Here is a 25,796-nt window from a genome sequence, read left to right as displayed (position 1 = left end):
GTGTGCCATACATCGTTCCATGGCTGAAGACATTCCATATTTAGTATGTCCCTCTTCAAAGACTGTTTCATATAAACAAAACATTAAATACTAATATAAATATAGTCCTCTCTGTAGAATATAAACAGCTCAGTCAGTCTACTGTGCTTTTTGTTGTTGTTGTTGTTATGTGAAACCTAAATTTTTAACTGTGGCTCATATAGTGACGTGTATGCATTTAGTAAATGTATTAATCATATTTGATCTTCTATGATGTCAGGGGAAGAAAGCCACTGTAAGATATAAAACACAGACTCTTTAGTAAAAGACTAAATCATTTCTCTGAAAATATTTAGATAAAGTGTTAACTTTATTCTGAATATTAATAATATATATATTTTAAGGATTTATTTGGTTGGGGGGGACAGAGGCAGAGGGAGAGGAAGAGAGAATCTCAAGCCGACTCAGAGCTCGATCCCACCACCCTGAGATCATGACCCAAGCCGAAATCAAGAGTTGGATGTTTAACTGACTGAACCACACAGGAGCTTCTGAATAATAATAACATTTAAAAATGATAGGGTGTTAAAAAATGAAATATTGAAAATAAAAATAAAGTTAACAAATATAATTATCTTCTGTACATCGTCCCCCACCCCTGCACCTGTGCCATATAGGTAGCAATCTCTGGGAAGTCCTCATGGTGGTCTTATCACACCTTCTTTGACACATGTGGAAATCCCTATGTATTTTGTGAGTCTTCCAATCCTTGAACTAATCTCTATCCACAACTAACTCTATCCAACACCTGCGTAATTGAGCAGAAGAAAATAACAGCATGTAATTAGTGATGTTTGCTAGTGAATGTCTAGCTTGGTGTCTTCAGGGAGATCTCATTCAAAATATACTCACTGAGTCTTCTGATGTTTATCAAGCGCGTGCTCAGTGTTGGCCGCTGCGGTCAGTGCTGGGAGCACACCAGCTTCTCCTCTGGAGGAACTCACAGCCTAGAAGCCTCTAGGAGGGCTCAGGACTTTGAGGATAACAGCTTTGAAGGATGATACACTGGTCTCCCTGCATCCGAGCTCCGGGAAAGGGAGTGGCGGTGAGTCAAACTGTGGACTAATTCACAGAAGCCTTAAATTCAGAATTTGGTTAAGTGATTTTTAAAAGTCAAATTACAAAGAGAAGACAAAGATGAAAAGACGGCACATGCCGTCCGTTTCCAGGAAACAAGGCCACCTGCATTTTGACGCTCACTCCACTGGTACTACTGCGGGAGTTTCTCCTCGCCCACCCCAACTGTCAGAACCTCATTGCTCATTTGGCAGGAGACCTGCTGACTGGCAGGCCCCTGGGACTCAAGCCCACATTCCACCCCATGAACTGAGCTCTCTCTTCTTCAGCTTGCAGTGTGGTGCAATGAGGGGTGGGTAGGGAAGGTGGGCGTGCAAATAGGGGGTGTCTCTTGGCTCTTCTGCTTTGAGGCCCGGCAACCTAAGCTCTTCCTCCTAACCCTCATCAGCACCACTCCTCTCTGACCTTTAGTGACTCCTGAAGCTTTAGATTGGAAGATCCTGCTGCCTTCTTGGTTTCTAGTAGAGCATCACTCATTCATTCCTTTGTTCATTCATGTGATGCATGTTTTCTGAGTGCCTACGATGTACTGTTTCAGGCCCTGGATATTGAGCAGGAAACAAAGCTCCTCTCTTTATGACTCCTACGTTCCGGTTGGAGGAGACAAATGATAGCCTATAATTTATTGTGACAGATCATAAGAAAAATAAAGCAGGTCCCACGGATAGAGAGTAGTTGGGATGGGGAGTGGTGTAGCATAGTCACGAAATAGCCCTCTGACATTTGAGCCGGCACCTGAAGGAAGGGAAGGAAGGAATCATTAGACTATCCAGGAGAGGGGAGTGCCTGGCCTGGGAACAGGAAGCACAAGGGCTATGGAGAGGCAGCCTCTGAGAGGTGGGGGTTGGCGTAGAGGTTTTGCACAGCAGAGAGGCCAATGTGAGTAGAACAAAGCACAGGCCTCTGCAGGATCTTACAACCACGAAGGAATCATCTGAGTAACATGGGAAGCAGCTGCCCATCCAGACCTGCAGTGGGGGCTTTGCTGGGCCTTACCATCATTACTTAGTCTCAGGAGGAAATAGCCAGGAAGCAGAGACCTAGGTTCTGCCTTTCCCATCCGTAGGCTCTCACTGATGGGTCTGAACTGTAATTCAGGGTTCTCAGAAATCATGGGATCAAAAGAAAATGACATTGAGAAAGACTTGGAAGCAAGAAAACCCCAGAGAATTCTAGCCAATAGGAGATTTTTTTTTTGGGGGGGAGGTATACAAAATTTTGTTCTGGATTGAAAACTCTGTGTGTTCACAGATTCAGAGTATGAGAGCCATGAGGAGTCTTTTCTGAAAAAGCAGTTCACTGTTTTTAAAGCCTGCTTACTACGTACAAGTACAGATATGGGATTAAAATCCGGTCCCTTTTCCTCCTAATCTTGGCCCCCGGAAAAGAAAAGCTATGAAATTTATACTTAAATTAGCCACCTAATATGAACTAAGGTTGTCATTGTCAAAGACTTGGGGCATACCCCATAAAACCTTCTCTTAAATATTAGCATTGTTTGGTTGACAGATACTTGTGTTCTAGGCACTGATTGTGTCTCGTGCTAGAGAAAATCTGAGTGGGGTGGACAAGGAGCTTATCATCTGGTAATGGGGTACAAAAAATTACATCGTCAATAATGATGTGATGATAAGTGTGGTTAGCGCCACGAAAACATAGATGTTGCTAGGAGAGAGGGTTGTGAGTCAGAAGGTTAATGGAATGTTTCCCAGAACTGTCTTGTAAGTTGGGGGCAGAAACAAGAGAAACTTGTCTGGAGAAGCTGTGCCAAAGAGAAAAACCATGCAGGCAGGTTGAGAAAGAAACTCTTCGGTGTTTTCGAGAACAGAGAGAAAGCCCTGCCACTGGATCATAGCAGAGAAAGTAGAAGGAAAGGTTATATGCTGGGCAAAGGCCATTGTGAAATGCCCTGTGGGAGGTGATAAGGGTTGGATACTTGATCCAAAGAGTAAGCTTTGAAAGAGAAAATACATGAGCTGATTTACCACCACTGGGCAGTTTTGTGATAAAGGGGTCAGAGGAGGCAAGAATGCACGAAGGGAGAAACAACAGAGCTTAGACGGGATGGCAGAGGTGATGTTGGAGATTTGTGGACAGAGTGGAGACAGGATTTGAAGGCAGCATCAACCAACACTGGTCACAGCACGTAGGAAATTGTGGTCCAGGATATGCCCAGATTTTAGCATGACCAGATAGGTGGAGGGTGGTATCATCTAATTAGATAAGGAAGACTTTATTCCTAAATTTGGTTCCTGAGTTCATTTTTGGACTCATTACAGTTGAGATGCCCATGAAGCATCTCAGGAGAAAGAGTAGGTGGACATTTGGACAGATAGGTCTGGAGTTCAGATGTGAAATTTGGAGTGGAGACGTAAATTTGAGAGTTATGAGCATGTAGTTGGTACTAAGTCATGGGCGGGGGCAGAGACTGGGGAAGACTTAAGACCATGCTTTGGGGATTTCCATGTTTAGGGCTGATTAGAGAACATACCAAGAAGTAGCAGCCTTGCAGGTAGAAGAAAAGCTAGAGGTGTGATGTCAGTGACAAAAGGTACATGGTATTAGCAGTAAAGCTTTGTTGGCATGTGTCACTTACTGAACAATTTCTGAAGATCCGGGTTCAGTTTCTTTCTCTGATTTAATCTCTCAGCACAACGCTGGTGTAGTATTGCCTTCAAACTTTTGGGTGAAGTGGGATTAGAAATTACTGAAAGTTTTTTTTTTTTTTCCTTAAACTTCATGTCATAGTTGTTGGTACCAAATTAGAGCAAAATAGATGCACAAGTTATTTCTTCACAAAAAATACTGATTGAGTCGCACATCTGAAGGTCAGTCTCATTGTCATGCCCATTACCAGTCTGGTCTCTTATCAATGCCCCTGCTGCCTTCTTTTTGACAGAGTCTTTATACTTCTAAAACATTTGCATATATTTCTTAAAGCATTACTAGGTCATGTATTATCTTTGTGATAGAACTTTTTAAAACCACAAATAGAGGTTTAAGCTATTTTATGTTCCGGGGCATTATAAGAAAAGCATATAACTTAAGAGAGTTGCTTGAACATCTAGCGGAAAACTCAGAGGATTATGCTGGCTCTTATTACTAGTGCATTTTTAGCTCATTAAAATGGAAGAGAAAAGACACCTGTTATTAGAGGTTACTTCTAGCCTCTCCGTTTGGGAGCTTAGCTTATCCTATTCAGTATTTGATGTTGGACCCTGAGAGAGCATCACATCCTCTTCCTGTTTTCCTACAGGGAAAAACACGGTGGAGAGTCACGGTAGTACGTGAAACGAATGTGCAAATATCAAAAATCATCTTTGTCAAATGGGAAGTGATTTTACTGTTTCTCAAGTCTTCGAATATAGTCTTTCCATTTTTTAATATTTTTCATTATATTTTAATATGGGTCTGGATGTATTTAAATTCAGGAATAAACCTTATTTATAAAATGAAGTTATTAGAGCACTCAGTAAAGCTTATTATGTCCACAGTACTTTCTCAAGTTATGATCTAAAGGTCTATAGCAACACCTCTCCTGGCCTTGAAGCTCTTTGGAAGTTAGCACCGTGCTGCTGGGCGTCTCCCATGACGGCGAGAGCCTCCTCCTTTAATAACTTTCTCTTCTTATTTGAATGCTTAGAAGGCAAATCTGCCCATGGTTTTCTCTGTCCTGACCTGAGCATCCATCAGTTATGTAAGACCTTCATGAACAGTGTATCCTGAGGAGCAACGCCAGATACTGCTTGCTGGTTCCATGACCCGGCTTCTTGCTTGCCCCCAACCAAAGGGGGCGGGGGTGGGGGAGGTTGGAAAAAAATTGTTGTGCTTCTTGGTGAACCATCTCTGAAGCCGACCCTTTAGGAAAGGAGCTGGGCTATTTTTCATTTTCAGAGGGGGCTTTTTTTATAAGTATCAGTGGAGGTCGACATGACCTTGGATCGGTATGGCTGGTTACAGAGGTGGTATGCAGCTACAGGCCCTGGGTTACCACGCTGGAGACTCCATTTACTTTTCTCCAAGTCCAGTACTCTCGGGATGTCAGTCATCTTCCTGTGGCAGGTGCCGCTCAGTGAACATCGGTTACTTAGCAGTTAGATAGGCATCATCTTGCGACATTCCACCCATAAAGGGAGGCAGCCTTTCTTACTGTTGAGGGGCACATACGAAAAGCAGCTTGTGGAAAGAGTCAAGAGTGTCATTTTAAAATATAAGTGTTGGGACCATGAAGGTTTATCCTTTAGTTTTCTATGGTTGATCTAGTGGGATTGGGAGAATTGCTAACCAAAGGTTAACGTTTGAAAGGCTGTCTCACCGACCTGCCCGGGGCTTCTCTGAGGGAGATCCCATCTCTGGTCCGGGCTCTCTCTTACTTTCATTCTGGAAATCATTGCCATCTGGCTGCCTGGCCCCAGTGGCTCTCCTTCAGAGATATTTTTAAAATACAGAGTCAACTTTTGATTCTCTGAGCTCTTCGTGATTGAAGCGAGATCCTTTTTGGAAAAAGAGTCCCATTGCCAGGGATTATTTGAAAATCGCTGGAGAGTTTCAGTTTTGCCACTTCAGAGCTGGGTGACCTTGTTCAAATTATGTAACCTTGCGGGACCCCAGGTTGTTCATCTGTAGCATGGGACGTGACCTCCTTAGAAGGGTTACTCGGGTTGTAAAAAGTCATGTAAATAAAAGACCCTGCAGAATGTGTGACACTGAGTGACACTGCCCAGTGTGGTTCTTTCTGTCCTTTCACTGCCACCAGGGCGATCTTGCTTTTGCACATGTGCTGTGAATGCAGCAGCTATGAGCTCTGCCCGGATGTGAAATCCTTTCCAGGGGCAGGGGGCAAGGGGGGGTGAGGACTCTTCTGTGGGCTCTTCCCCTGCCTGTCTTGGGAGAGCTGGATGCATCTTCCAGCAATTTCAAGGTGCTCTGCTCATGCCAGCAGTCCAGCCTGACGCCCTGAGCATGGTTAGTCCCCCTTCTGTTTCTCTCAAACCCATGGGTGTCAGTCATAAAAATGGACCTAACGTCTCTCTCAGGACAGTGGAAAGAATTGACTGGAGAGTGGAAGGGGAAAGTTCTTTTCTGTTGGTGTGGCACCACTAGCAGTGTCCCCAGAAAACAGAGCCCACTTCAGCTCTACTGATGGGGAGCTGCGCCCTCACCTGCTGGAGACCAGGGGGTGGAAGGAAAGCTGCAGCCCACAGGAAGCCCCTCCTCCCTGTGCCCAGGCAACATCCCCCTCCACTTGGCTTGGGCCAGGGGCCAGGAGGGTACACTGAGAAGCAGGGACGCGTCTGCTGTTCGGTCTGCTGAGTTTGTACTCTTCATTTTCTTCTGTTAAGTTGGCTCTGCTCCTCAAGGCACCTGCCCTGGCTCCCTCGTGACCTCAGACAGGAAGCAAACCCTCTCACCTGATGAACTGTATGAGCTCCTCAAGGCGAGCTACGATGTCCTGTTGTGTTCAGGATTCCTCCCAGAGGTCATGGAATGGTCTACCTAAGCTGAACGTGGACAGTAGCCCTGAGGGGTTCATGAGCTGCCCGTGGCATCAAGAGGGCTAGTTTCACTTTGATGAAGGGGTGGGGCTTATCACGCTAGAGGTATTACTCATTTAGAGGAGGAGCCACTCTCTCCTTACAAATTTTCTTCCTCATGATGGTGAAGAAGTCAGCAGTGCCGTCCCAAAGAGAGAGAGACAGACACTGAGACAGCAAGTCTGGGCAGGCGGGCATGCTAAAACCTGGCCAGATGGGAGGATTGCCTGATAATAGATAATCTGGGCTTTTCTTGGGCTTATTCATCTGGATGTTTTGAAACTCCCATGAAGCCATCTTAATAAAATTGAAAGTTGGAACACTTGAGCGCCTGGCAGTGGGAACTCTTCTGGCCCCGTAGCCATCACGACTCTTGTCATGAGGACTCCTCATAACTGGACGGCAGTTCCCGGTCTCTCTGAGGATACTGATCAATAAATTAGGAGCTGTTGTGCTCAAAACCCAGGAAGTGTCCTCAGTTCTCGTTTTTAATGATATATTAAATCACATTTGGTTGGCACAGAGAGATGAAAATGAACATCAAAAAGTGGTGAATACTGTCTTTATTATGAGTACAAATTTTAAAATTTTCTGAATAATTCTGATAAATATTAATACTTTGAGGGCCAGTTGACCCAAGGAGTGTGGAGGAAGAATTTATTCACATCATCTGAAAAAAGAAGAAATCACTTTGTATGTACTTTCTGAACATAATGAGTTGGTTTTATCAGTGTTTTATATAAAATAAACTTATCCTTTCAGAATGTACTTCTTTTTTTTTTTTTTTAAAGATTTTATTTATTTATTTATTTGACAGAGATCACAAGTAGGCAGAGAGGCAGGCAGAGAAAGAGAAGGGAAGCAGGCTCCCTGCTGAGCAGAGAGACCAATGTAGGGCTCAATCCCAGGACCCCAGGATCATGACCTGAGCTGACAGCAGAGACTTAACCCATTGAGCCACCTAGGCACTCCTCAGAATGTACTTCTTTGAGTTTATTAAAAGTGGTCATGTTACTGAAGTTTTGGTAATCATACTTTTCTAAAACCTGCATGATGTTCTGTTAACGTATATTTTACACACACACACACACACACACACACATATATTTTTTAAGATTTTATTTTTTAAGTAATCTCTATGCCCAATGTGGTGCTTGAACTCACAACCCCGAGATCAAGATCACCTGCTCCTCTGACTGAGCCAGCCAGGTACCTCTGTTACCTCTGTTTTTAAATTATAGCTTTTAATTAATAAAAAAAAGAATATTAATTCTGTGACATTTAGAGCTTTCCTTTGCAATTTCCTTGATTCAGGAAAGAAAAGCATGTTTCCCAGAGGCATCATTGGATCTTTTGGCATTTTCTATCAAGCTTCACAGTTGAAGTGATAAGCAAATCACACATAAGTGAACTTGTCAGGGAGCAGATGACTCTCCCCTGAAGTTTTCTGATGGGATCTTTTCTTCTTGTTAGAAGCTTTAGCATGTCAGACAGTTTAGGATGATTTTTGCTTTTTTTCTCATATCACCAATGTTTGTATTTGGAGTACCTTTACTTACTGTCTTTTTGCAAAAGGATTTCTTTTTAGTACAGCCTCTTGTCTCATTAGAAACATGAGAAACCCAGTCATTTTTAATAAACTTTTGATTATAAATACAGAAGCAAGCAGTCAGAAGAAAACCAGTCTTTATCTGGAAAGGGGATTTGCATTGCGAACATGGAGCTCCATGCGTGTGCTTTTGGGGCGTTACAAGTTACAGAGATCACAATAATAAATCTTTAACGTCACTGTCACTTCAAGGAAGGAGGAGGTCCATGGCTCCCTGCCAGGTGCCTGTGCTGGAGGGGAGTGGAGAAACCCGCCTGGGGCCCTAGGAGGGCTCATCAGCTTTTTATGGTCATTTTTATAATCTGTTCTTCCTGTGATCTAACAGAGTTTGTTTACATTCTAAACAGAGTTTATTGTTGGGGATTTGTCAGACCATTTCTCCTGTTAACCTTATTTCATCAAGCAGTTATCTTATTTTGCCAAATCAAAGCTCCTCCAGTAAATAATTTGAGTGGGAAGGAAAGATAGGTCGCTCTGGCTGAACAGGCACCGTAAGAATAGGTTGATGGGGTTTGTAGAGGAAGCTGTTGAATGGGATTGCGTCTGGTTTCTCCAGTTCTTTGGTCTCCACCAAAATCCCCCCAAGAAGACACCAGTTAGGAGCTCGTTGGTCTAAAGAGAAAATTAACTTCTTTGCACTACTTTAACTTGAAAGTTCCGCGATGCTTCAGCTGGAGCAGGAGAAGGCTTATCACCTTGCAACCTGGGATCTTGCATCCCTTTTGAAAACACTTCCCTGGGAGTCTAAGCAGCAACCAACTCATAAGCAGTCTCCCATGACTATCAACTACAAGAAGGATTTTCAGGTAAGTTTTTAGGGAACTACCTTTGGCCCTCTGACCGTGTTTTGAAGTGAAAAATGCCTGGTTGAGAAAATTATCCTTCCATTGAGAAAGAAACTCTGCCCCCTCCCACTTTTTCCTGAAATCTTACTGATATTCTGGGCCAAGACTGGCTATTTGTGAGGGGAGAGCTCTTAATCTTGAATTATATAGAGTTGGGTTTTTAAAATTAATTAATTAATTAAATTAATTTTTTAAAGGATTTTATTTATTTTTTTGACAGAGAGAAATCACAAGTAGGCGGAGAGGCAGGCAGGCAGAGAGAGAGAGAGGGAAGCAGACTCCCCGCTGAGCAGAGAGCCTGATGTGGAACTCGATCCCAGGACCTTGAGATCATGACCTGAGCCGAAGGCAGTGGCTTAACCCACTGAGCCACCCAGGCGCCCATAGAGTTGTTTTTTTTTAAATTGTGTTATGTTAATCACCATAAAATACATCATTAGTTTTTGATGGCGCGTTCCGTGATTCCTTGTCTGCGTGTAACACCCCGTGCTTCCTGCAGCACGTGCTCTCCTTATGCGCACCCCGGGCCAACCCATCCCTCTACTCCCCGCCCTTTTAAAACTCAGTTTGTCTCTCGGAGTCCACAGTCTCTCATGGGTTGTTTCCTCTTCCGGTTTTCCCCTCTTTCCTTTTCCTTTCCTTCTTCTAATGTCCTCCACGTTATTCCTTATGCTGCACAAGTAGGTGAAACCATGTGATAATTGACTCTCTCTGCGTGACTTATTTTCCTCAACGTAATCTCTTCCAGTCCTGTCCATGTTGATGCGAAAGTTGGGTATCCATCCTTTCTGATGGCTGAATAATATTCCATTGTATATATGGACCGAATCTTCTTTATTCATTCGTCTGTTGAAGGACATCTCAGCTCTTTCCACAGTTTGGCTATTGTGGACTTTGCTGCTAGGAACATTGGGGTGCTTGTGGCCCTTCTTTTCACTACATCTGTATCTTTGGGGCAAACTCACAGTAGTGCAATTGGTGGGTCATAGGATAGCTCTATTTTTAATGTTTTGAGGAACCTCTACACTGTTTTCCAAAGTGACTGTACCAGCCTGCATTCCCACCAATAGTGTAAGATGGTTCCCATTTCTCCACAGCCCCTCCAACATTTGTTGTTTCTTATCTAGAGTTTACCTGTATTCTTCATTTCACTTAGGTATCTGTGTCTGGGTTTACACAACTGATGTGTGGTCGTCGGGAAAACTGCCTGAAGTACTGGAAGAACTTTCTGATTTCCATTCTCTTGGCTCCTCCCAAGCCCCATCCCGGAAAGGGAAATTTTACTCTCTAACAGAGTAAAACTGGGACCCCAGCAGGGACTGGTCTCGTGCCTTGAAGCTCTGGGGAAGGCTGAGAGGGACAGGGGAGAGACCTCTGCAACGGCACGTGTGGGCTGTCAAGTCTGTGACCATGAGTAGCCCCTCCGTTTGCTTGCGACAAAGCTGAACACTGAGCTCGGGTTTGTCAGAGTGACTGGAATTGCACCTTCTGTGGTTTCCGTTCAGAGCTCCTAAAGGCAGCAGTGTTCTTGTCAGCCATAAAGACAGGCACACAGGAACTGATGGGCTTTTCAGAGCACTAGAACCGCAGCACCTGGTCTCTGTCCCTTCCCTACACCAGCCTTCCAGGACAGGAAGCAGAGCTTGGGTCTTCAGAATCTCCTCTAGGTAATTAGCATTGAAATACCTTTTTTTTCACCCAAAAAAGAAAGAAAGAAAGAAACTAGTAAAAGATGAAAAAAATGTAATCTCAACAGATAATGACTTTAGAATATCCTCTGATAAAACAGATTTGCCTTGCATGACAATGCTGGTATTTTAACACTGTGTCAGAAGGCAGTGTTCCTGTTTCTTCACCCCAGGCTTGGAAGGCCAGGTCCTTTTACAGATTACCCGCAGTAGTCCCAGACTCTCGCCCTTGGAGAACCTATTTCTAAACCTGATCCCTTTCCGTGTGGGGAGGCAGTCACACAGCCCAGCTCATTGTCAGTAATCCCTTAATGCTATTAAAACGAGTGGGAGGAAGAGGGTCCCTCTTAATTATCCATTCTAAGAGGATTTGGCCCCTAAGATGCTGTGGAGCGCTATCATTTGGTGACAGTATGCCTTTCTCACTCGGAGGTGGCAGGGGCAAGATGCTGAGATGCTTAGAAAGGAAGCGTGAGGGATCACCTGTCTGTAACGGTCGACCTGGCTTCTTGTGTTTGTAATAAATGTGATACAGTAATACGAAAGGCATTTGCAGAAGCGCCCATCATATCTGCGTAGCAGAACAAGTGTTTCTGTTTGGATAGAGTTTTTGGAAGGGTGGGAAAGCTGTATCTTTCAAGCTGAGTGCAGTCACGTGAACTTGGACACATGGCTTCTCAGGTTTGTTGCAATTGGTTGAGTCAAGGGGACTCACATCTAGAGGGGATTGTAGACCAGCATCCCGACTCCGTTTCCTTACCCATTAGCATCTTTCCCTGGAATTGTCATATGTGTCATACACGTATACATGCACACGTCATACATGCGCAACTGGACTTGAGGTTTAAACTGACTAGGCTGGTTTAGAGCCCTGTCCCATTTCTGGTTTTTGTTTTTGCTTTTGTTTGTTTGTTTTTTCTTCTTTGTCTGTGGGAAGGCCATTTTTAAGTCCTTTTGTGAAGATGGGAAAGAACACAGAAGTGAGAGGCGACCCGGGGTCTTTGAGCATCGAGCTTACACTTAGTTTCTGCTTCACAGATTGAAGTGTTCCTAATGAATAGTGTGGGAGGGACAATGGCAAGGGCCCCTCAGGAAGGAGAATAAAATTTTAAAATTCAATAACTTTATTTTTATTTTTATTTTTTTTCAAAGATTTTATTTATTTTTTTGACAGATCTCAAGTAGGCAGAGAGACAGACAGGGGGCGGGGGGGAGCAGGCTTCCTGCTGAGCAGAGAGCCCAACGCAGGGCTCCATCCCAGGACCCTGGGGTCATGACCTGAGCCGAAGGCAGAGAGGCTCAACCCACTGAGCCACCCAGGTGCCCCCAAATTCAGTAACTTTATTATGGTAGACTAGTGGAGGTCCTTTGGAGATTATGACCCCTTCAGCCGTCTTCATATCAAGAAGGCGGTAAAGGAGGTGAATTTTTAGATGAGAACTAAGGCTTGACTGAGAAGTTGGAAAGTGGGAAAGGATTCCGGGGAACAGACCGTTTATAGTAATGGTTTTCGAATGTGTAAGAATCTGCTCTCTTCCTCTTTAGGAAGAAAACAATTTAAAAGGAAATGTGCTTAAACCTGCAACATTAGGAAATTATCTAAATATAGATGCTCCCAAAGTAATTGGATAATGCCCAGAATGAATTCTCAAGAGAGATGATATGTCTGTCCTTGGAGAAAATGGGACCTGTCCTCAGAGTGGAATAACTCATCGCTTAGGTAGATTCTGTTTCTGTCAATGTGATTGATCTGTATTCTTGCTGATGTACATTTGCATTCATGTATAGTACTTTATAGTCAAAATTCATGTATCTTTGTTGCTTCTATGAGAAGATGATTGATTCTTCTAGTGAGTGTCATAATTCAGTAATCATGCTTTCTCAATCTTGTCACCAGAAACAATGACTATTAATGCTTATGTCTGTAAGTAGATACCTAATTTTTTTTTAAAGATTTTATTTATTTATTTGACAGACAGAGAGATCACAAATAGGCAGTGAGGCAGGTAGAGAGAGAGGGGGAAACAGGCTCCCCACCGAGCAAAGAGCCCAATTCGGGACTTGATCCCAGGACCCTGAGATCATGACCTGAGCGGAAGGCAGAGGCTTTAACCCACTGAGCCACCCAGGCTCCCTGATACCCGATTTTTAAAATAATTCTAAGACTTAACATATACATGCATCGCTCCATTATAAACACTTAAATTACCGAGACTGGAAAAAAAAAAAAGCATTTGAATGCCCTTACTGAAAACTCATTTATTCTGGTTTATATGAGCTATGTTAACCACTGTATTAAACTTATAAATTTATAAAACCACTTAGCTCATTGCATTCAGCATATCACTACATGGCAATATTTTTTTCTAAAGATTTTATTTTAAGTAATCTCCACACCCACTGTGGGGCTCAGACCCACAACTCTGAGATCAAGAGTCTCATGTTCCAAGAAATGAGCCAGCAGGCTCCCCTAAATGGCAGTAATTTTAAAACTAATCATTATTGTTTAAGGAAAAGTCAAGCAAACTTATTTTTTTGAAAAAAAGATCCATTTATCTGATAAAGATGCATTAATATAAATATAAAATAAAACACATTTTATATAAAATAAAAGCGATATAATATGAAAATACTGCTATAGTCTAGCTGCATAAGTACGTAAGTCAATGATATTTTCATTGTCTCTCAACAAATTAGGACCTTAGAATAAATTGTGGGTTACATTATAGATTGTTGTATTTGAATAGTCCTCTGATTTTACAAACGAGGAAACAAAGATCCACAAAGACCACTCAGTCATGTAGCAAGGCTTGGAGAAGCAGGAACCAGACTGGGGTGGGAGCCATCTTTTGGGTCTCAGCCCAGGGTATGTTCCAGAATCGCCAGGTGTAGATTTTGAGAAGGGCAGTGGAGGTATGTGCTGGGAATACTGATACGCAGAATAGATATTTGGTGTTTGTACCATTAGGGGAAGAGAGGTATGAGCCTGACAAAAAAACATTTAAGGAGAGCTAGGACCAGGAACTGTACATCACCAAGCCAACTCCCCTGTCCGGGACTCCTGTGAAAGGTAGCCATTTCCAATGTGAAGGACTGTATAACATGACAACTACTTTAGAACCTGAATTTCATCTTTCTGTGAAGGAAACGTCTAACATTTGTTAGTGTGTACTCTGTGTACTTTGCTACATACGTTGTTCATGCCTTCTCATTTGATTCTCACTGTACCCTGTGAGATAACAATTCTCCATCTAAGAGTATTCTAGAAAAATGAAGGAACTTACCCTTGGTTGCTTACCAGGTTGTCACTAGAGCTTTTGATCTTTGACACTTACGTCGTCTCTCTCAACCCACAACTCTATCATTATATCAGAAAAAAATGAGAGAAAAAAAGGTGTTATAGACTTGAAAGTGATACACAGTATTCCTATGGATCCCAGCCAAAGATGTTTAACATGATAAGGGAAAGCAGTGATATAACTCTTGAGAGTTTTAAGAAGCTAGTAATTTTAGATACAGAAGCTTGCAAGCCAGATTTTAATACCATCAGTTGATTCTGATGATTTGCTCATTTTCAGATCTCAAAAATTTAAACATTTCTGAGTAAAATTTCCAGGTCAGTTGTACTTTGTAAGGGATGTAAGTTCAATATTCCATGGGCTAATTTCATTTCATGAGCTCCCTTTGTTATAATGAAACTATAGGGTCTCCCCCCACTTCTTTGTTAATACCCATTACTTAAGAAGTATAAAAATTGCCTGGGGCACCTGGGTGGCTCAGTGGGTTAAAGCCTCTCTGCCTTCGGCTCAGGTCATGATCTCAGGGTCCTCCTGGAATCGAGCCCCACATCAGGGTCTCTGCTCAGCAGGGAGCCTGCTTCCCCCCTGTCTATCTTTCTGCCTCTCTCTCTGCCTACTTGTGATCTCTGTCAAATAAATAAAATCTTTTTAAAAAAATTGTTAAAAAAAAGAAGTATAAAAATGGCTTTATAAAAATGGCTCATGCTGACACTTCAGGATTACTAATAAACGTTATTCTGCTTCCAAGGGCATTAAGCACTTGTCAAGAATGGTCAGAAATAAGTGTTTTGGTTTTTTAGATGTTCTAGACAGCTCAGAGTTGCTCTAAATGCTTCATCACGTTTTAAAAAGTAAAACAAATGAGATATTCAACAAGTCCCCGAACTATTTTTGACTGTAATCTTTCTTTGATTAAAAAAATCTCATGGCTTGATGGACATGATTATAAATCATAATGGTTTTATTTATTTTATCTCCGTTGTTTGGATCCTGGAGAAGTGATATATTATTAAACCCCCAGTCATCTAATTTTAACCAGGAAGCATTCTGAAGTTCTTGACTGTAGCTTTAGAGAGAATCTGAATGTGTCACATTTTCCTGGAGTGACCAGCCCTGATGACCATGTCATGTAAAGGTGACACACCTATGTCGGGTGCTGTCACGCAGAGAGCAGGCGGGAGTGTGTGCGAGGCATTCAGAGCTGCTCTGCCACTTTCTCTGTGGTCTGAAGTACGTCTTCAATCTCAGTAAGCTGTATCTGAATTTACAGAGCAAGACTAGTACCAACTACTTCATAGGATCGTTGTGAGGTTTAAATAGTAAGGTATATGAGAAAGCTCGACAAGAATTAGTATTCTTCAAATGCTTAAAGGGGCAGAATCTTTCTTATGCGTCTCTCCCCCACATAGCTGGGAGAATACATTACATACAGTAGGTGCTTAATGAATGCTGATAGTGGATTGGGACTGTGGAAAAAAAAATACTGCCCAGTAAGGAGCAGAGGTCCACTAACATCAGATGTTGCCTCACTGCTGGCAGATTCCTTCTTCTGGAGTCAGCTGCAGTGTTCTGGGGTTGCTCTGGTCTTCCAAGGCAGCCTTAAGGGTTTGGTCTCCTCTGCCCTCTCCTTCATTACAGCAGGATTTCTCAGCCTCCACACTAGTAACAATGAGGACCAGACAATTCTTTGTTGTGGGAGATCATCTTGTGTGTGCGTGTGTGTGTTTTAAAGATTTTATTTATTTATTTTAGAGAGAAAGAAAGCGAGAGATAGAGCACGAGGGGCAGAGGGAGAGATCCTCACTGATCAGGAAACCCAGACGTGGGGCTCAATCCCAGGACCCTGGGATCGTGACCTAAGCAAAAGACAGACACTTAACTGACTGAGGCACCCAGGCGCCCCCATCCTGTGCATTTTAAGATGTTTAGCCTCTACTTATTAGATTTGGTAATGCCCTCTTCCAATTTTTGTTATAGATTTATTGTAGCAATGAAAATGTCTCCAGACATTGTCTCTTGTCCTAGGCACAGAGCTGTTCCAGGGTGAACACTGTGGTCCACAGCAGACATAGGGCATTCCGCGCTTCGCCACGTGATCGTTGTTTTTTCTGTGCCCCTCCCAATAGACAACCAGTCCCTCCAGGCAGCACTGCATCTCTCTCTCTGAGCCACCATCCCCACACTAGTAGAAGAGAAACCAATAGAGAAGGAGGAAAAGATATCTAAAGACGGAGAAACATAATAATTGTATTGGTCCATTCTGTGTCGTGGGTTTTGTTTTGGGGGAAACCAAAATGGCCAGGGTTCATCATCTCCCGAGATCTCTTTTCCTGAAACCATGAATGTCACCATCTTTTTTTCAGATGCTCCTCTCCCCTATGCCGTGATCATGGATAGAATGGTGCAGTTTGTCTACTCAAAGTAGATGTTAATTTGGGATTGAAGACTTGAGACTCTGGGCATCAAAGTCCGGGCAGAGATCAAAGGGACCTCTCTCTCCCCCTTAAACCCTGGAACACCTTCCACAGCTGGGCTCCAACCGTCTATTCTCTGAAAATCCCCAAGTATGTGTCTCTAGCTTAAAACCTCTCTAGTAATCCCTGAATCACATTTTCTAGCCCCTAGAGAGCTCCTCTTGTATATTTCACAAGCTCCAAAACCAGAAACCTGGCGTGAAAAGGCCTGAGCACATCGTGTTCCTTCCTTGCTCCTGTTCAGCTTCCGTCAGGATTCTTTATCCCTGGGAGCAAAGCCGTCCCAGCCCTAGTGCTGGGATCTGGAATCAGAATCTTCCTTTGCCACTGATGACTCAGTGACCTTCTGCAGATGGGTTCTCCTCTTGTTGCCTCATTTTCTTCATCTGTCAGATGGATACTGATCTCTCAGGGCTGTTGTGAAGATTACATGAGATATAATGTGTGCAAATTGCTTAAATGAAATAATGCATGTAAATCAGGGTGGGGAAAAATGCCTTTTCTGCTTAATAAATGATAGATGCTGTTATCTTTGAAAAACATGCTTGAGCAAACTGGCCTTTCTGCCTCCAGTTTTACCCAGTCTGTCTATCTGTCTGTTGCCTGGTCCCTGGACACACAGATTCCTTAGTGTTGGCCATTGCCTTCATGACCAAGGTTAGCCTTCAGCATGATGTAGATGGCCCATTGTGATGTGCCTCCTGTCTTTGTGGCCTTCTCCTTTGTGACTTACCTTTCTGTCTCACCATGGATAACATCCTGACCTCACCGTGCCAGCCCCTCAGGCTTCCATGCCTATGCCGGCTGTTCCCTCTTTCTTGTTTTCTTTTCTCTTTTTCATTGAATGAACATCTGCTCTTTAAGACAGAGCACGGCCATCTCTTCACCTTAGAAGCAATGGTCACCCTCCACTTGGTCACCGTCCTCTGAGATCATTGTTGCATCATGTGCCTGTTACCAAGCCAACACTCCTTGCTTGTGTGTCTTCTGGCACTTACCAAGGATAACTCATGTTTCTTGATTGTGTCCCCCACTAAGTTGTGACTTCTTGACATCTCACTCGTTTTGGTTTCCTATTCACCTTGGTTTTCTATGATGCATAGCCCATTTCTTGGCATTTAGTAAATGTTTAATAATGATTCAAATAAAGCTAGGGTTCTGTAGGGGTGAATCAGGCAGTATAGACTTAGCAAAATGCAGAACAGTTGAGTCAGAATGAATTGATGGAATTAACCAGCAGAAATTAGGAATGAAGAAACCATGCAGGTATCTTTATTGGATAGAAACAGGAGATCCATAGATACAGAATCTAAAACAGAATCTTAATGCTGAGATCAAGAAAGAAGTCCTAGCTGAGTGAAATAATCTGTAATAGGTAGCAGAAGAAATACCAGGGGGTCTGGGTGTTAAGGTGTGCTGCCTCCCTTTATTGCCTCCGACTTCAAGGAACTAGATCTTAAGAGGGAGAAATAACAAAAGAAAAAATAAATCAATTCTTATAAGAGAGTGCTATTTAAAAAGGTATGTACCTAGCATTAGGGCAATAGAGACGAAATAATTTTTCAACAGATGGAGTCATGTCATTGCCTGGGGACCAGAAATGACCAGCTGAAACATCAGAGGCAGATGTGTGGTGGGTAGATATTTTACACCAACTTCAAAGCCTCCAGTGTCAATAACAGCTTCATGGAAAGAGCCTGATCAAAGATCATGTTCAAGAGGCCAGGCTGCTTCACGATCACGTGACATCAGCCTGCAAAACGTGCCAGTATTTGTCATTTTCTGCCTGAGCATTTCAAAAACTAGTTTCCTGCTAAAAACAACAGTCTCAAGAACCCCCTTTTTTTTTAATCATGAAGATTATTTTTCACGTCTGTGATGTAAAGCAGGGAAACGTGGCGCCCAGTTTTCTTGGCACTAAGGAGGTGACCAAAACATCACTGTGTAACAGTACTAACCCTTTAAACGATGATTTCTTTGAAGGAACCCATATTGTTCTGATTGGACAAGGAACATGTTGGTACATTGCCAAAATGTCTGCTTTCATAAATCACATTTGAAAAGCCTCTGACTATGTTCCATCTTTCAAAATCTCTTCTCACCTTCTGAAAAGGGATTTTTCTCTCTTTTCTGATCTTACCGATTCAGCACCACATAGCTCTCCTCCATTAGGCTAATGTACGAGTTTCCGTTCCCATGATTTGCACAGCGCTTTGTTTTTGAGGCGAAATAACAATGAAGTCACAGCGCTAGTTGTATGTAATGATTCAACAAACTGTACTTGTGAATCAGTTGTCAGGGTTTGAAGTCAATATTTGTCCACGTCTCAAAACCTTATACCAACCCCCGGAAGATTTGGCTCTTGCCTATTCTGTGTAGAAGGAGCCAGCATCCTGCTGAAGGAGCCAGCATCCGCTAAACCCAGCCTCGAGTCTGTAAGATCTGGACCACCTCAAGGAAGACATTGAACCGACAGGCGAGAAGGAACCTCTGTCAAGGCTTGAGACGATTTTGCCATTTCACAACTATCCTATTGAAATTCCCTTCCGTTCCTGCAGAAGCGCATGGTTGCTTCTGCCAGCAGGTTCCTGCCAGGAACTGGAATGAATCCCTGCAAATACTCAGAGTAGCAGGGGTGGAAGAGCTCTCTTCTCCCCCCACCCCACGCTGCTTCTGCTTCTGGCAAAGGTTGGGGTGTTGGCAGGGACGCCCCGCCTCTGCACAGTCTGCTCCGGGAGGCGGGGGATTCCTCTTACTTCCAATTACCAGTTTCTTTATATGTGGGAGGACATTTTTTGGCACATGATCCTCATTTCTTCATGTCTGACTGACAATGCCCCTCCTAATTTATTTTTTTGGCATGCCTTATGCTGTGTTAAGACGTCAAAAGGTATGTACAAAGTATTGAAAAGAAGGTTGAATTTACACTCTGCAGCTTCCAGGGGGTATGGGATGTTAGAAATTGTCTCTTGGGAATAGAGGGTACAGTGCTGGGTAATAGAGGACAGTGAGCGTGATTCACTTGCCTGCCTGCAAAAGTCGGAGGACCCTTTAGCGAACACTGAATCGTGAAATCCTTAACTTGTAAGCATGTTTAGGATCTAGAAGCTAGTGTGATCTATGCCCAGCTGAGGAAGTTGGGCGAGGCATACTTAAGTGATTTGCCCGAAATCACCCCTTTGGCTCGTGCTAAATACTATACTAGGATTCTGGTCTCCTCTCTTTGTTCTGTATTGTTTTCATTGTATTGTAATGTTTTGCAAGTTGTAGGCTCTCAGTGATGTATTAGATACAAGTTATCTGCCTTCATAGTTCATTCTGCATAGAGGAGGGAACAAAATAAGATCTTCTCCCCAATTCCCCTCCAAAACCAATTCTGGCTAGCTATGTCACCATCCTGGAGGGACTGGTTATAATTCCTGTAGCTGGACTGAGGTTCCTGGAAAAGGGGTCACTTCAGTTGATTTCCCCTCTCCCCAGTGGCTGGAACCTTAGTTGAAATGCCAGCCAGCTGAAACACGTCAAAATCAATCTGTAATTTTGGAGGCTTGGAAAATCAGTTCCAATGGCCAGTCCTGGACAGTCTGTTCTATTCTACTATTTGAAACATTAGTAGCCGATTTGTGAAAGGCACACTCTGGAAGAACAGAGCTCCCAAATGGTTTCTTCAGAGGGAATGAGTATATAAACAACTAATTTGAGTAAAAGTAGCTCAGAGAATATTTTAGGTTCTGGTTGAGAATCTTAAATGCTCAATTAAATAATTTTTAAAAAGCTCTTGTTAAACCTGTATCAGGACGTGTTTTTTATTTTTTAAATATAAGGTTAATGAAACTACATTTCAGTTCATAACAATTGCTTCTAAGTTCATTGGTTGGATGGAGAAGGTTTTGCTGGTAATGATGGTAGAACAGGTTTGCCACACAACTTGACCGGATTGTGTTATGTACTCAAGAAGGTAACTCACGCTCAATCCACTTTTGGATTTAAAGCAAATGCTACACATAATGGCAGTTAAAATACAGAAGGTATAATAGCATGGTTATCTAAGACAATAATTCTTTTTTTCTAAATTTTATTTAATTTTATTTTTTTTTCAGTGTTCCAAAATTCATTGGAATTCATTCATTCATTCCCAGTGCTCCATGCGATATGTGCCTTCTATACTACCCACCACCAGGCTCACCCCTTCCCACCCCCGCAAAACCTTCAATTTGTCTCTCAGAGTCCACAGTCTCTCATGGTTCATCTCCCCCTCCGATATCATTTTTCCCTTCCTTTTCCTAATGTCCTCCATGTTATTCCTTATGTTCCACAAGTAAGTGAAACCATATGATAATTGACCCTCTCTGCTTGACTTATTTCACTCAACATAATCTCTTCCAGTCCCGTCCATGTTGATACAGAAGTTGGGTATTCATCCTTTCTGATGGAGGCGTAATATTCCATTGTATATATGAACCATATCTTCTTTTTTTTTTTAAGTTTTTAATTATTTATTTGACAGAGAGATCACAAGTAGGCAGAGAGGCAGGCAGAGAGAGAGAGAGAGGAGGAAGCAGGCTCCCTGCCGAGCAGAGAGCCGGATGCGGGACTCAATCCGAGGACCCTGAGATCATGACCTGAGCAGAGGCTTAATCCACTGAGCCACCCAGGCACCCTGAACCATATATTCTTTATTCATTCGACTGTTGAAGGGCATCTTGGCTCTTTCCACAGTTTGACTACTGTGGCCATTGCTGCTATGAACATTGGGATAGAGATGGCCCTTCTTTTCACTACATATGTATCTTTGGGATAAATACCTGGTAGTGCAATTGCAGGATCATAGGGTAACCCTATTTTTAATTTCTTAAGGAATTTCCACACTGTTTTCCAAAGTGGCTGCACCACCTTGCATTCCCACCAACAGTGTAAGAGCATTCCCTTTCTCCACATCCTCTCCAACACAGGTTGTTTACTGACTGTCTTGTTAATTTTGGCTGTTCTAACTGGTGTAAGGTGGTATTTCAATTTAGTTTTGATTTGAATCGCCCTGATGACTAATGATGATGGACATTTTTTAATGTGTCTATTAGCCATTTGTATGTCTTCTTTGGAGAAGTGCCTGTTCATGTCTTCTGCCCATTTTTTGACATGATTATCTGTTGTGTGTTTGTTGAGTTTTCATTTGTGAATATCTTCTCCCATTCCGTGGGTTGTCTCTTTGTTTTGTTGACTGTTTCCTTTGCTGTGCAGAAGCTTTTGATCTTGATGAAGTCCCAAAAGTTCATTTTCACTTTTGTTTACTTTGCCTTTGGAGACATATCTTGAAAAAAGTTGCTGTGGCCAATGTCGAAGAGGTTACTGCCTATGTTCTCCTCTAGGATTTTGATAGAGTCCCACCTCACGTTGAGACCTTTTATGCATTTTGAGTTTATCACTGTGTATGGTATAAAAGAATAGTTGAGTTTCATTCTTCTACACATAGCTGTCCAATTTTCCCAGCACCATTTATTGAAAAGACTGTCGTTTTTTATGGCATTTCTGAAAAGGGCAGGGATACGAAGCTTATAATGTTCCATTTTCCTCCCTGGAATACATATGAAAACAGTGAGAAGGGATATTTGATGTCAGAATAATTTGCAAAGGAAAGTATCAGACAGACTTTAGTTATGAACTTGCTTGCACTCTTGATTTCGGTTTGGGTAATAATGATCTCAGGGTCCTGGGATCCAGCCCCGTGTTGGGCTCTGTGCTCAGCAGGGAGTCTGCTTGGGATTCTCTCCCCTCCCTCTGTCCCTCTCACTAGCACCCTCTCTCTTTCTCAAATGAATAAATAAATAAATAATTTTTTTTTAAGGTTATATTAAAAAAAAGGAAAAAGGTTCGGGTACCATTGGAAACCCCCTTCTATTACATCCCATGCTCTACCCTCCCTCCTTGGAAGTAACTGGTACTTCATAAAGCCTTCACCTCCCTGTTTTTGTACTTTGGCAGTATATGTTTGTATCTGATTGTTTAGAGCATTTGATTCTATATTTTAAAACTTACATCAGTGTTTTCTTATCCCACGTACCTGACTTTGTGGAATAAATGCCTGGAAAGGAAATCAGTGGGTCTAAGGATGTACACATTTTTAAAGTTGGATACGTATTATGACATTTTTATCCTCCCAGTATCTTCCCAGGCCCATGCTTACTCCACACTTCTCCATCACTGCATCTTTTCAATTGTTTTAACCGTGTAAATTTGATAGGTATAAAATGAAATGTCACGGGTAGCTCAATGGGTTAAGCCTCTGCCTTCGGCTCAGGTCATGGTCTCAGGGTACTGGGATCAAGCTCAGCAGGGAGCCTGCTTCCCTCTCGCTCTCGCCTGTCTCTCTGCCTACTCGTGATCTCTCTCTCTCTCTCTCTTTCTCTGTCAAATAAATAAATAAAATCTTTAAAAAAATGATATGTCATGACTTCACTTGGCATAAGGTTGGACATTTTCTCTGTGTTAATAACTTTTTTCAAATTTTTGTAAATTTGCCTGTTTATGTTCTATTATATTCTGTTTTTCCAATAGGGTATTGTTGCCATCGTTGTTTTTAACCGTTGATTTCCTTCTTTTTTCTTGCCTTCCTTCCATCCTTCCTTCAGGTAGGCTCCATGCCCAGCCTAGGGCTTGAACTCATGACCCTGAGATTGGGAGTCACATGCTGTACTGACTGAATCAGCCGAGAACCCCTAACCATTGATATCTAAGAACTCTTTATATATAGAAGGAACAGTATTCCTTTGCCTGTTCTATATGTTGCAACTTTTCTTTGTTTGCAGTTTCTCTTCTAAACTTGACTACAGTGGCTTTGCCATGTAAGAATTTTAAATTTTATATATTCATAGCTTTTCTTAACAAAAAAACTTAATGGATTTTGGCTTTCTTACTATGACTAAAATACTTAAGGAATTTGTGAAGTGCTTTTAACAGAAAAAATTCTAACTTGTCATGAGTAACTCATATAATAAGCAAATGGAACATTAGTAAAAATAACTTTTCCCAGAATAAATAGGGGGGAAAGTTATACACTTAAAACAATAAAAATAATGAAACTTTGAAGTGAAACACAAGCAATTCTCAAGGAATGAGAATTCAGACACTGCATCCAGTGGAGAGACTACAACACTGTTCATGGAAAATAGGACACAATTGAGTAAAAAATGGAAAAAATATTAAGACACTCAAATAAATCTGAAGGAAAGAAATACAAAACTCACAGTCAATTGTTCTATTTACATATTACTTGAGATTTATGATTAATTGGGTAAGATTTACAAATGACTTTTTATTACACTTAATGAGGGTTATTTGGGCATCTGTTCAACTTTAATGAAACTTAATTTTTTTGTTCATTATTCAGTCAACATGTATTGATTACCTGTTGTGTTCCAGAAAAGAATTAGGGGGTGATAATTTTGGCTTCTGAGATCGATCCCTACAAAATTGCATATACCTGACCTGTTTTTTCCCTGCGGCATCAGCACTGGCCTCTGATTCACCCTAATAGCAGCTTGGCTCATCCTTCTCTCCTCCTGCCTCCTTTCCACTCCACCTCCAGCTGCTGGGTGGAGCCAGGGCTTACTTAACCATCTCAAGATTTCATATTCCCTTTTTCTCTTTCAGAATGCGACTACATTAATTTTGCCTCTCTTTCTCTATATTCAGTATTTTCCCTTTCCCTTTGGAGCTTGTCCTTTAGCATGTCACTTAACCAAGATTTTTCAAAATGTATAGCTTTTATTGTGAAATACGCTGCAGGAGCAAAAGGGAAATCTATGCTGTGTGCAGTTTAAACAACTCATCACCACCTTGAGGAATTTCTATAAATCCTAGGTTTACAATTTGCTTAATTTTACAAGGATTTGATACACAAGATTTATTAAGAATACATGTGTTAGGGGACACCTGGGTGGCTTAGTTGGTTAAGTGTCTGTCTGCCTTTGATTCAGGTCATGATCCCATGGCCCTGGGATCGAGCCCCTCATCGGGCTCCTTAATTGGTGGGGAGCCTGCTTCTCCCTCTCCCTCTGCCTTCTGCTCCCCTTGCTTGTGCTTCCTCTCTCTCTCAGTCAAATAAATAAAATACTTTTTAAAAAAAGAAAACATGCGTTAGATGAAGTGAAGTACTTGCTCATCTATTAGAAATTTTATTTTTATAATCACTTTTTAAGTGATTATGAAAATATTGCCTAACCAACCTCCTTAGTTGTATACAAGAGTGTTTCTTCGCGTCATTTCTCTATCCTCTCTTGGCTCTTCTTCCTTAACTTTTGCATCTTAGTCCTGTTTACCATCCCCCATCCTTCAATTCTGCAGTGGCTTCCCTTCGTATTATTTCAGTCATGGGCCACACCACTTCTTCTTTTATCTTGGTGCAGCCACACCAGGTGAAAACACTTGGGAAAAAAGCACATTAGTGGAAAGTTCTGTCTTGGGCACCTCCCATGAGCAGTCCTGTCTGTTCTGAGGGATATCTGAAATAGGCTGCATTAGGGATCACCACTTATTAACTCAAACCCTGTTGTTAATGTGACAAAAATTCACAAGAATGTTACAGAATTACTTTTAAAACAGCAGCTCACAGATTTATTTGCCAGTTGTTCAGACAGAATGAATGGCCAACACAGATACTACTTTCATACCAAGGAAATTCTAGATACTGTAATGATGAATTCTTCCTGGTTATTAAGATTATTTTATAACTTATGTCCAGAAATAGCCCTCTTTTTAATACCAAGGGAATTTTTCCTGCTAATTTACATTGATGATCATTTAGATAGTCAGAACGTTATGGGAAGAAACAAATTATATGTTTAAAATTGCAGAATTTAAAACAAGGATTTTGTTTGTTTATTTCAGAAAGAGAATGTGCAAGCAGGGGAGCAGAGAGACAGGGACAAGCAGACTCCACGCCGAGTGTGGAGCCCGATGTGGGGCTCAACCTCATGACCCTGAGATCATGACCTGAGCAGAAATCTAGAGGCAGATGCTGAACTGATGGGGCCACCCAGGCACCCCCCAAATTACAGAATTTTGAAAGAAATATATCATCTTTGCTAACTTGTATTTTTAAGTGAGACGATATGGGTCATTCATCCTGTGGCTTTTGTGTGAAATCCTTATTTCAGAAAGTTTTCAGAGCTGCTTTTACTACTGAAATGCACTACCGCCACAGGTTTTTTTCTTTTGTTTTGTTTTTACTTCTTC

General features: G+C 42.1%; 1 protein-coding gene across 2 annotated transcripts in view; it reads left to right on the top strand.

The window, feature by feature from the left end:
- Positions 1–25,796, top strand: part of TMEM200A (transmembrane protein 200A) — a 73,857-nt gene that overhangs the window by 11,050 nt on the left and 37,011 nt on the right. Inside the window, exon 2 of one of the 2 annotated variants that reach the window (XM_032339532.1) lies at positions 8,915–9,065. The exons of the other annotated variant lie outside the window; for it this stretch is intronic. The gene's annotated coding sequence lies outside the window, so the exon portion shown is untranslated. The remainder of the gene's footprint in view (positions 1–8,914; positions 9,066–25,796) is intronic. 2 annotated transcript variants of the gene reach the window in all.

This window comes from Mustela erminea, chromosome 4 (genome assembly GCF_009829155.1).
Source record: "Mustela erminea isolate mMusErm1 chromosome 4, mMusErm1.Pri, whole genome shotgun sequence".
NCBI classification, from domain to species: domain Eukaryota; kingdom Metazoa; phylum Chordata; class Mammalia; order Carnivora; family Mustelidae; genus Mustela; species Mustela erminea.
The sequence above is the reverse complement of the archived record's forward strand: the minus strand, read 5'-3'. Positions and strand labels throughout refer to the sequence as shown.